Raw genomic sequence first — 13,058 nt, 5'->3', positions numbered from 1 at the left:
ATAGATGGCTGCTATTCGCTTAGGATGGAGATAAATCAAGATGGATGTTTGGATCTGTCCACCTCTTCCTCTTAGTGCGTACACTTACTGATGCATTGTTATAAACAGGCTGAAGAAAGCGAAAATTTGCTTTTGAATTCAACAATAATTACGCAGTTCCAGAAGATACCGACTATGTCTGCTCATGCTATGGCCGCCTGCATAAGAACTGTGGCCACCCTGCTTATTGGTGTCATAGCTGTCGAGCCTCCCCAATTTCGATCAGTTTTGAACACTCAACTATGTTCAAACCTTGCGAAACTTAACCCTTTACTGCGCCTTGTTGCATTTACGTAACATTCCAATGAACGGCGTTAAAAACGGAAGCAAAGTCCATTTGAAGCTGCCTGTACACGCTGTTGCAGTTCTGCAACATTCGTCTGAAAAACGCGCCGCTTTGTGCTGCCATTTGCGCTCATCATTCGCATCTTCTACCAAAACAAACATGGCGGAGGCTGTGCTTGAACGCTAGCAGTGATACATGTAAGTTTTGCCAATTGTAAATGTATTTCTCCATAAGACAAAGCGAAAAAAAATCTTACGCTGAGCTCCACATCCTCCTGACTATGTAGATTAAAAAACAAAGACATTCTATTTTTGGAACAGTCTGTTCCTGGCGACGGAACGTTGCTATGTTGCGCAAATGCAACAATGTGTACATAGTTAATTTTTTTAGGAAAAGTGAAATGGTTTCAAACGTTTTATGGCCGAGGAATTCCTCCCGAAAGTGAATGCAGCGATTATTTCAGTAGTGATGACAACCATGAGTGTAAGTCCATTTCGATTCAATATGCGTGCAAGATGTTTTCTGGTCAGATTTCCCCCCTTTCCTTTTTCAAAACGACGTGGTGCATCCGCATGCTGCCGTGTCGTGTCGTCACGGGAACAGCCTTACATCTGTGCTTCTACGTTCTAAATTTTGACAATAACGCGAAAACACTCCATTGTTTCCTGGCTGCGTGGGAATCTGCATGACGTACTGCACGAAGTCTGGGAACCCCCTGTGCTGCATCAGCAAGTACAGTTGCTTTTTTTTCCACGCCATATCATAGGGGCACCAACGATTGTCACAAGCAAATAAACATCTGAATATGAATTGCACTAAGTTGACCATTCCCTTTCAACTTCTTTATTTGCATGTTGTTGCAAATACGCAACGTACCCCTTTTCTGCAAATTCAAACCACAGAAATTCGCTAACGTTAGTTTCCATGGGAGTACAGCAACTGTTATGCTTCCCTACAATTCCATGGATAATGTCTTGAGAGAACAGAATTCTGCAGTAAAGGGTTAAGGTCAGATCACACACACGCTCACTTCTGGATGCTCCTGATTAGACACCTTAGCAGACTTCTCTTTGTATTGACCTACTGATAGCGCTTCAAGATGAACCAGTTGGATGTGGCTGTTATCCATGATTCAAGCTGGTGCAGAACAAAGCCAGCCTGCATCATGTAGCACAACCAGACTGGAGCATATGAGCATGAGTACACACTCAAGCTCTGTCTCACAACGCAAACAGCTGCATGTAGCTGCGATCTGCTACATAGCTTAGATACCATGGGTGCTGAGGATGCTGCGATGACCTCACTCGCTGAGCGCACTGCGGCTCGCTGTGGCACTGACATCTCAAACAGTGGTGCCTACATGAACACCCAAAATCAAATTTTAACCAGGGTGACATTTAGTAGGGCGAGTGTTGTGGGCCCACCCACTCCGCTGTAGCCTTTGCAGTGCAAAGCATTGAAGGCGGAGCACCACAAAGGGGGATCACAGCCATTCTCTCATAGCCAATCGCTCCGTTTCTGCTTACTGCACTGAAGTATGCTTTGCTGCAAACTATTTTTCAAATAGTGTACCGTATTTTTTCGTGTCTAACGAGCCACCGCATATAACCTGCACCCCCCAATTACAACCTGGAAAGAAAAATAAATCTGAGGACACCTAAGACCTTATGAATTGTGAATGTGAAAGCATTAAAGTACAAATGAACACCGCTGAGCGGCACACCTCAAGGCAATAATCTGATATAACCTGCACCCCAACTTTAATGTTTTTTTTTAATTCTTGCTGAAGGTTATACACGCAAAAATACGATAGTTTTTAACTTTAGATGCATTTCACGACTTCGATAAAGAAAGAGTGCTTCAAGTTTTGCACTGTGGGTAATGTGCCATAGCAATACATGCTGCCCGAGCCAGCAAGCAGCAAGAGCCTGCGGTGCTGGCTCGGGCACTGTGCTCTGGCTTCCAAGAGTGAGGGTGACGAGGCGTTGCGACAGTGCCACTGCAGCAGCAGACTGTTCCCTTTCACCCGCTCTGCTCCGTCGAGCCGCACTCGTGACATGGCTTCTCAGCTACTGGGAATGCAGCTGCCATTTCGCTTCTACCGATGCTGGCCTTTTCAATCAATGAGTCATTTGAAGCATTCGCATTAAAAAAAATTCACGTATAGCCTGCGGAAATAACTGCATAGAACACTCACATCTTTGCAAGAACAGTCTTCATCTGCGGATGCACGACTAGTTCATTCTGAATGACGAGAAACCTCGCTTAAAGTGTGGCTTCAAGGCAGCAAAGCGCACTGCCGTGAAGCCACACCTGAAGGCAATAATCTCGTATAACCTGCACCCCAACTTTACTGTTTCTTTTTCAATTCTGGTTGCAGGTTATACATGCAAAAATACGATAGTTTTTGACTTAAAGTAAATTTCACGATTTCGATAAAGAAATGGTGCTTTAGGGCTCGTTTAATGAACAGAGCCAAAAAAAACCCGGAAGTTTAGTCCCGAACGACAAAGAAGCTAGGCCTAGCATTGCTGTGACGGCTATGGCTGGCAGCGGATCAGCATGCAAGAGCACTGGTTCGAGGGTGCGAGATAATCTAAATGGCAGAGATGGTCGCTTTGATTAATGCAATTTGGGACCTGTGGTCATTTAGGTTTTGTTCAGGGGTGAGAAAAAAAAAGTTTCACTTGTCCACCATCCAAAGGGCATTTCACCCATGCATTTCCTGCACTTGTGCATCAACTATGAAACCAGATTTGTAAGCGCACACAAGCTCATGTTGTGAAGCCCCGTTGCTGTGGTTCTCAATGCAGCTTGTCAGCAGGCAGGCATGTTAGTACAGTAATACACTCATGAGGAATTGAAATTAGCGACTCAAATAGCTGAAAGGCCTGCACATAAAGCACTTCCTAGCTGGGCAATCACTTCTGAAAACACAGGTATACAAATTGAAGTAGATGGGATAGAAGTGACATACTGCTGCTGAAGTGTGCCTTCCACAGTACATTTACTTCGCACCCACAGTGAAACCTTGTTAAACCGTAGTTGGCCGAAGGTCGGAAAAAGTATGTACTAAACTGTAGTACTGCTTAACCAAAATAGCATGAGATCACCCACTTACATGTCAAAAACGGATCTCAGAGAGAGCGCAATGAAAGGGCAAAAACAATAAGTATTTATTCACTTCGCGCAACAAGTCTTATTTTCATTTTATGCCGCGGCTTCAAACTTAGTGAAGCTGCGAGTCAGCTTTTCAGCTAGCCCCCTCTTGTCGGCAAACACTCGCATATCAGAATCATCGTTGGCATTGCATATTCTCCGTGCACGGACACAGTAGCGCTGCAGAAGTCACGGAGCGCCTTTTTCATCGCAGGGTGCTGTTCTCGTCACGACGATTGCATCCATGAGGCTGACGTAACGCGCAGCTTCTGCCACTGTCAGGCCTGAACCACCCGTGCTGTCACTTCCCGTGTCCTCCTCATCACTGTCGTTAGGCGGCACTTTGGCAACAGAGAATGATGACGAAAAGGTGAGCCTCGTAGCCGACATTTTTTCGGCGGTCGTAGCAGCGCTGCTGAGCAACCTAAATATTAATTAAAATTATGGGGCTTTACGTGTCAAAACCACTTTCTGATTATGAGGCACGCCGTAGCGGAGAACTCTGGAAATTTCGACGGCCTCGGATTCTTTAACGTGCACTTGAATCTGAGTACACGGGTGTTTTCGCATTTCGCCCCCATCGAAATGCGGCCGCCGTTGTCGGGATTCGGTCCTGCGGCCTCGTGCTCAGCACAACACTATAGCCACTGAGCGACCACGGCAGGTGCCAAGGACCTTCTTCACATTCCAATTGTCACACACCGTAGTCAATGGCAGATCCCTTTCGCATGCCAGCACCAACTTATTCGTGCCACATTCAATAGCCCAAACGATGACCAATTTTTCTTCTATGCTGAGCCCTTGGTGTTCTTTATCCAAGCTTCGGCATGACGCAAGTCCCTGCTTGCATGACACTGAAATGATGTTGACAATCTGGCTTCACACGCAAATGCAAAGGGCAGCACTTGGAGGCCACTGTTCCGATCTCTGAGGCTTGTTCTGACGGGCCGCCCGATGGGGACTATGCACCACCGTGATTATACGATGAAAAGTGGAAACACCATGTGTTGACCGATACAAAAGCAATAAGCTGGTATGGTTTATGCGGATAGAAAACGCATTATGTTCAATGGCGGCTGAGTTGGGGATTTGACTTTACTACTTTTAAAACAAAACAACTGTTTTAGTGGGTATGGTTGAATGAGGTTTTACTGTAGTACATTTTGACTTGAACTGCAGCACGCATTACCTTTTAGTGGAGTCTGCATGTAGCACAAGAGCACTATTGAGTTTTTATACAGGAGAAGTTTATGTGTTTCCCCTAGAAATATTAGGTTGAGCACACCAAACCTGTTGAAACCGGTTTGAAATGTTTTTTTTAGTTTTGAGGTGAAATATAACAGCTATTTTTTTTTCTTGAATAGGAATGAAATTGAAAAAAAGATATTTGGCAAAGTAATGGACATAAAGTAAATTCAGCTCGGATGTCTACTTACCGCTGGGTTTCGGTATGGAGACTTTGGTGGGCTTGAGCAGCCCTAGTGAAGGAGTGCATGCTCTGCACAGGGACGTCCGCACAGGCACTCGTCCCAGCTGTCATTGCTCTCCGCATCCCATAGTCAGCACATCACCCTTATCCGTCAGCAACACCACATGATCACTGCCGGAGGCAATCTGCGTCACGCAAGCAACGAATACTTCAGATCGAGCCTACAAATAAATAACGTGCTGTCTCATTCCAGTTCTACCAGTGTCACGCAAGCCTTTTCAAAAGCTTTTGAAAAAAAGAATTTGGCGACTCAGCAACGAAGTGCATGTCGATACCCTGGTAGCTAGAAAAGCCAACTATCCTCTACCAATATTGCAAAGGCCTTCAAACAGTGGGCACCCTTGGCGTTGCCTTATTTACGCAATAGAATTGATTTCTGTTAAAGGGGCCCTGAAACCCTTTAACTAATCACAGAATGGTATCACTATTGCATTACATCACCTCAACAATCTCCTGCTGCAAAAACTTGCGAATCCTTCAATAACAAGTGAGGTCAGACGTATTTATTGAACGAATCATTGGCTTTCAGTCTCGATTTATTTGTACTAGTGACTAGCACGCTGGAAGCTACACAGGGGTAACGGCAAGGGGGTGCAATGACCAATGCCCCCCCCCCCCCAAAAAAAAAAGTGGAATGCGAGACTGCTTGTGGCGACACTCCATGACAATCGCAGTATCTATGCTGCGCTTCTTGTCTTGGAGACCATGCGCAGCAGATGCAGCAACACGCAACTGTCTTTAGACCGGCAGTACGAAGATGAAATCGTTATTCTGTCAGAGATAGCAGACACACACACATATCATACATATATATATGTTTCATTTATTTAAATCAAATGAGCAATAAGCATACAACTGAGCACATTCGCACAATCAAGAAATCAGCCAATAGCTACAGCGGGTCCAGCTGCTTGTGACAGTGCTGCATGATGAGATTGCAGAAGCGAGAGCAAGGCATATTTCATTGCTTTTGACACAGGACCTTAAAAAACACCGCTGCATACAGTCCAATATTTCATTCGCATGTTTACAGTAGCCTCGTTAACAGATCGGCAACATTTTCCTACTGTGTTCAAAAAGTGTTTCAGGACTCCTTTAATTCGACTGACGGGACCAACAAAATCGTTTGAATTATTCGGCATGTTGAATTAAACAAGATGCAAAAAAAGGACCATAACGGCACCGATTTATTCAGCTGTTCTTTAAAGCTTCGAAACAAAGAAATCTAACACGCTCCGGATATTTTAGCAAGAAAAAATGGGCAAGGGTTAAATATTTGTTGCACAATGGCAACCACTTTTTAAGTCAGCTCCGCTGCACGATTTCAAAATTTACTTTCGCCGCAGTACACAAGTGTCATGCGGTAAAGCATACCTCCTCCCTCCCCCCCCCCCGTGAAGGCAATTTTCGGTCTAATTCTCTTTTATAGAAAGTGCGCAACAGAATCGGGTAATATCCTAGTGAGACATTGTCACCTACAGTTATCGCTTGTACATCTTTCTAAGGCAACTCGAAAATAAGCATTTTCAACCGGAGATGACGTGTTCAACATATGCACTGCTCCCTAAGCTCTGCCAAGACAGACGTTGCCATAGAAGGCAGCATCTGTCATTGAGGTCACCATGGCATAACGGTCAGGCACATGTGTGCTGACTGGTCAAGTTCGAATCATCTGGCAAAGGCCAATTTCGAGATCGAAATAACAATCTTGAAATGAAGCATGCTGAACATTGCTTTTGCCTTTGACTTATTGCAAATTGTGGAACAAAACCGTTGCAGTCAAGGCAGTTGTCAGTCAACGCTTGACCTTTATTTTGTCAGTGGATCAATTAGTGCGAAAACGAATTGCGAGATAGTACCTGGTATATCGGATCACGAGGCTGTACTACTCACCGTTACAGACACCGTGTTAGATAAGAAATATGAATGTTCATCTTACCGAAACTTCTCTCGAGCCAATGATGTATCAATTATTGATATACTTTTGCTTAATTTCGATGACATTTCAAGTAGCGCGAAAGACGTAGTGTCGCTGTGGTGCAGGTTTAAAAAAATAGTTAAAGAGTGCATTGATCGCTTTGTCCCGTTGTGACTTTTCTTCTTGGTCGACAATAATCCCTGGATCTCCTGCGAGACATTGCGGCTCCAAAGGAAACTGAAATGTGTAAAGAAAAAATTTAAAATCGAAAACGTGCAGCCAGTAAAACAAAAGATCGACAACATTTTTTCTCAGCTTAAAAGTGAAGTGCATGCCGATAAACAACGCTACTATGGTGAATCGCTACCAAGTTTCATAACCGTGGCTCCAGATAAATTTTGCCGTTCGATTTCTCTGACCTCCAAGGAATGCGATTTATTTAATGTTGATGGTAAGGCAGCTCACGAAAGCAAAGAAATAGCAAATGCGTTTAACAAACACTTTAAGTCCGTCTATTCAAATGATAATGATGTAATGCCACCTTTCGAAATGTCTGTGCCGCCTATACCCGACGTTCAAATAAGCGAACCAGGTATACTAAACACGCTTTCACAACTGAGCACTAAGAAATCTTCTTGCCCGGACAACATTCCAAACACATTTTTAAAACGGTATGCAGAATGGACATCAAAGTACTTGCACGTTCTGTTCACAAGGTCATTGTGCGAGGAACAAGTACCGAGTGACTGGAGGACAGCCAGAGTGAAGCCACTACATAAAACAGGAAAAAAGCACTGCATTCAAAACTACCGTCCAATTTCTTTAACATCTATGGTATGTAAACTTTTGGAACACGTAATCCATAAGCATATCTAAGAATTCTTGGAAAACCACAATATATTAAAAAAGCATCAACACGGATTCAGAAAAGGCTAATCTACAACTACCCAATTAGATTTAACAGTGCACGACTTTGCGAAAGCAATTAACAATGGGAAACAAATAGATGCTATTTTCATGGACATTTCAAAGGCTTTCGACAGGGTCTCTCACAAAAAACTACTTTACAAATTGAGCAAGATACTTAAAAACTCCAGACTAATTAATTGGCTCCCAGCATACCTTGATGGTAGAGAACAATTTCTGGTTTTTAATAACCATTCTTCTCAACGACTTCCGGTAGACTCTGGTGTTCCCCAGGGCTCGGTCCTTGGACCTCTCTTGTTCCTTTTACTCATTAATGATATGCTGCATGGTATTCCAGTTATGGTTAAGCTTTGTGCTGATGCCTGTGTATTGTACTCAGAGATAGACATTATTACTGACCAGGAGTTGCTGAACGATGCTTTTCGACAAATTGTCGACTGGTCCGATGCCTGGCATATGTCAATTAATTTCGAGAAAACAGTATTTATTTCCATTTCACATAAGAAGCAAATAAATAAAATAAATAAAGTTCGGGCCCGTAGAAATGCATGGGCGCGTGCCAGAACCTTCGGTCGAGATCGAATTAACTGAAAAATCAAATTAAACAGTCAAATTAGTGGAAGTCTACTGTAATTGACTTGTCAAAATCCTACTTTTTTCCCCAAGTGCCAACTGCACACAATGCAGCCAGCAGGCTCGATGGTGCGCTCAAACAAATACAAAAAGTTATCGAGATCTAGGCTTGCCTTCATTCCTTATGTACACTGTGTATCCCGTAACGTAATAAAAATTGCCGCCAAGGCAGGAGTGAGGGTGGCGTGCACTGCCCCTAATCAACTGAGCGGGTTGTGCAAAATAATCAACAGGGAGGATACTGTCGCGCACAACAGCTGTTGTAAGAATCATGTTCGCGGCTTTATCAACTGTACAACGCAGGTCGTCAATAAAATCCCGCTTGATTGTAAACAATATATCGGGCAAACGGGGAAGTGTATTAATGATCGCCTGCGCGAGCATGCCGCTTCACTGAAAGGAAACCCGTGCAGTCATCTGGCTGCCCACTGTAACACGTGTTGTTGCACCCCGATGTTTAAGAAGTGCGAAATAATTGGCAGATATAGAAAAGTGTGTGTGGGAAATCTGAGGTATGTTGCATATTCAAACGTGTTGACCCGTGCGTCAGTTATGCGTCCCTCACGCTCTCAACAAAACGGATTATCTTCTTGGCTGACGCTTATCCCTCTTATTCTGTTCTTTATGTCACATTCAATGTCTTTATATGCTGCTTCTGCAAATAAAGAATTTGGTTGCTAGTCAGCGCTCTGTCCTGTGTTGCACTGTTCCTGTTTTTATTCTAAATCTACAAAAATCTACACCAAATATGCCAAAGTAACAATAGCTGGAACAGCAGTGCATTCAGCCTGACAGTTATATAGCCCACAGCAATGGAGAGGTACGTTTTAGGTAATTATAACAATATGCAGGGATGGGCATTTTCGTGAACACAGAATTGATGCTCACAATGATAGCACCTTGAGGAGTTTCCTGCGAGATCATTGATTGACTTTATTGGCATATGTGTTTGCCCCGAAGCGATTCTCCAGTGTTTTTGCAGCAATTCTGAGCAAAACGGTAGCCCTCACCTCGACTAACTAATTTGCCAGTTCCTCTAGTGATGCTTGAACGTCTACAGAATAGTTGAGCATGTATTACAGTCAACTTTCATTAGTTCGGTCTTTATGGCACTAACGAAATTGACTGAATTATCGAGCGGGCTGAATATAAAATTGTGCACATAAACCGACACGTTGGAATCTGTGAATCGAAGCTGTTAATATCATACATTTGCCCATTTCATTCCTGTGCCTTTGGCATGACGCAAAGTGGTGCATGCGCATGTGCTCTCGCATATCCACACTACACTATGACAAATCTTATATAGGCTCACATTTCATAATTTGTTGTTCATTTTAAACATACTGGCCACTAAGCCAGACCCCTGTTTCGGGTACGTGCAGTACAGTAAAACCGTTATAATTAAGTTGAAGGGGGGTCGTAATTACTTCGTTATAACCATTAGTTCGTTGTAGTTACTATCCATTTCTATCCACAATTAGCAAGCAAGAGAAAATGTACTCACCACCAAATCTCCCAACAACCCACCACGCGAAAAAGAAAACGGCCATCGCATGGAAAAAAACAAGCGAAAAAAAGACGGCAAGGAATTTCTACTTTATTCACGCTAAACGGCTCATCACTGATCGATCAACAGCCTACTAGCTGGCTACTCAATTCACAGAAAAAATGTCCTTGATAGATTTTTGCCACAGCTTCAGGCGAATGACGGCTTTTTCAGCTGCAGCCGCTATTTCGAGTCCATTCTCGCCGTCATTGTGAGTGCCAAAGAAGCGGCGCAGCAGGTGTGCCACATCCAGCTTTTGGGCGGAAGTACGTACGTTGAGTTTCCCAATATCAGGTTCCGGCCTGTCGTCGGCATTCGTCACTGTCGTCATTAGGCACCCCCGACAGTGCGCACAGAATTACCGGCTCCGGTAGCTCTTCCGTCATCACTGCATCAGCATCGGCACTGACGTATGTGCAGAAGGTGTCGCAGTCAGGCACAACGCCGGTGTCAAGGAGAGCGTCCCATGATGCTAGGACTTGCTCGCCCGCGGCACCCTCATTGGCAGTAGCACTAATATCTTCGTTGTAACCACTGCTGCTGATGCCAAATGAGGCATGCCGGAAGCAATTGGCGATCGTGCTTGCCGGTACAGCCATCCAAGCTGCCTGTAGCATCTCGATCGCCATGTACAAGTCGATTGTGGACTCGCGCTTCATGCTCATATTGAGCAGAATCCGGTCGATCACACGCTTGCGATAGCCCAATTTAAAGTTCATGATAACTCTTTGGTCGAGAGGTTGCACAAGTGCAGTGCAGTTTGGTGACAAAAAGCATAGCTCGATTTTTTTAGCACAGCGGCAGTGTGGTGGGCCATACAGTTGTCCAGTAAGAGGCATATCTTCCGGTTCAGCTTGCCCAGCTGCTCGTCCCACTCCCGCAGCCATTTGCGAAAATTTCTCATAGTCCAAGCCTTACGGTTGGAGACGTAACTCACTCGAACTTTCATTTGCCTTTGAAGCCTCGTGGTGATGCACTTTTGCCGACCACGAGGGTCAGCACAAAGCAACACAGTTACGTGGACCTTGCTCTGCTTACCACCCTCGCAGCGTTCACCTTTGGGGGCCAAGGTTTTTTGCGGCAGCATCTGGTAGAACAGGGCTGTCTCATCCACATTAAACAAATCCTTGGCACTGTATTTTTCTAGCAGCTGTCCAACGCTTGTCTCCACCCACGCCACTGCAGTTTCGCAATTCACAGACTGCGCTTCCCCGATGACAGCCCTGCACACTAGGTCACTAGCCCCGCACACTAGGTCGTGGTACTCCTTGAAACGCTGCAGCCAGCCGACACTCGCCACAAAATCATTGCGCCCCATGATGCACGCAAAGTCCTTCACTTTGCACTGCAACAATGCCCCACTCACAGGAGTGCATCTTGCTCTTGCGTCCAAAAATCACTTGAAGACCAGCTACTTGAACAGCTTCGAAAGCAAGGGCTCGCAGCTTCTTTCTGTTGCCTTTTACGCCACGTGCGACAGCACTGGTGATGGCTTCTTTACTGCTCAAAATCGTCGACAGCGTGCTCAACACTATGGCGAAATCCTCGGCAACTTTTTTTCTCCTTCATGCCGGACTCGATGGCTTTCAGCATAGCCACCTTCTGCTCGATTGATATTGTTTCGCGCTTCCGTTTGCCGCCGTCTATCTCCTTTGTGGTGGTGAACTCGCACGAACCAATCGATAGAAACACCGATATCGCTGATGCACAAGGAGACAATGACAAACAACAACAAAACCACAGTCGGTGCCGCCCCACGCACCGCAGCGGAAGAGCGGGCCAGTCCGTCAATCCTATTGTTATATATATATTTATATTATAATATAAACTGTCTGAGAGCCTCGGACAATCTGTCTGGCGCGGAACATTTCACACCAGCCGCCGCAAACGGAGCACAGCTTGGCACAGCTGCCTCGCTTATCGGAAGGTTGCAAGAGGCAGTGCGTAGGCGCATAGGAACATTGCGCAGCAAAGAGATTTTTATTTATTACATGCTGCCAGCCTGGATGTCAGGCTTTAGGCTGGAGTGGGGTACATAACAATACAGTATATAGGAATACAACGTACATTTGGTCGAGCAAGTACGGCATTAGAAGAACCGACATAAGACACACAAAGCGAAGTACAAACAATATGCCCCGACAATGTGAAGCATCGTTAGCTATTGCGGAATGCACTCAAGAAAGTAGACACCGTTGAACACTCAACCGCATTGGCAGGTAGGTTATTCTGTGTGCGAATTGTGCTCGGGAAAAATGAGGCTTTGAACACATTTGTTCTGCACAAGAACTCGTTCACCTTGTTTAAATGAAAAGAATGGGTTTGTCGCTGGGTAATTGAATGAAAATATGCCTTTCTGTTTATTCCAAGTTGGTTATGCCAAATTAAGTAGAACATATTTAGTCTTTCGTGGTGTCGTCTTGCCTGTAGGGTCTTTAAATTGGCTGTTTGCAAAAGGGCTGATGGGGATGTTTTCCAACTATAGCAATTATATATGAGCTTGACGCTTTGCGTTGGACATTCTCAAATTTGGTAATATTGCACTTTGTGTGCGAATCCCAAACAATTGCTGCATATTCTAGAATTGATCTAATGAAAGTTTTCTACGCGAGCAGTCTAATTTCTGTAGAGGATTTACTAAGTGTTCCTAAATATCCAAGTTGTTTCATTGCCTTATTTACAGTGTACGTTATGTGGTCATTCCATTTCATATCGGATGAAATTATGACTCCTAAGTATTTGTATTTTGTAACCTGAAATAAGGTGTTATCGATGGTGTAGTAGAACTTCAAAGAATTGCCTTTGTGTGTCACAGCCATAGCTAGTCTTTTTATAATTAATGCACATTTGCAAAGTTGGTCACCAAGCCTGAATTTTACGTAAAGACATATTTAATAATTCCTGATCGTCGTGGCACAAAATCTCATGGTAAAGTATACAATCATCGGCAAACAGACGTGTTCTAACCGATATATTGGCAGCAATATCATTTATAAAAACCAAGAAAAGTAATGGTCCCAGGACGGAGCCCTGAGGAACATCGGCCTCTACAGGGGCA

The 13,058-nt window shown here is 44.4% G+C and overlaps 1 pseudogene; it reads right to left on the bottom strand.

The window, feature by feature from the left end:
- LOC135918716 (regulator of chromosome condensation-like) overlaps positions 1-13,058 on the bottom strand; it is a 55,221-nt pseudogene that overhangs the window by 26,300 nt on the left and 15,863 nt on the right.

The sequence above is a fragment of the Dermacentor albipictus genome, unplaced genomic scaffold, assembly GCF_038994185.2.
Source record: "Dermacentor albipictus isolate Rhodes 1998 colony unplaced genomic scaffold, USDA_Dalb.pri_finalv2 scaffold_21, whole genome shotgun sequence".
NCBI classification, from domain to species: domain Eukaryota; kingdom Metazoa; phylum Arthropoda; class Arachnida; order Ixodida; family Ixodidae; genus Dermacentor; species Dermacentor albipictus.
Note: the sequence above shows the minus strand (reverse complement) of the source record. Positions and strands in the feature narration are given on the sequence as shown.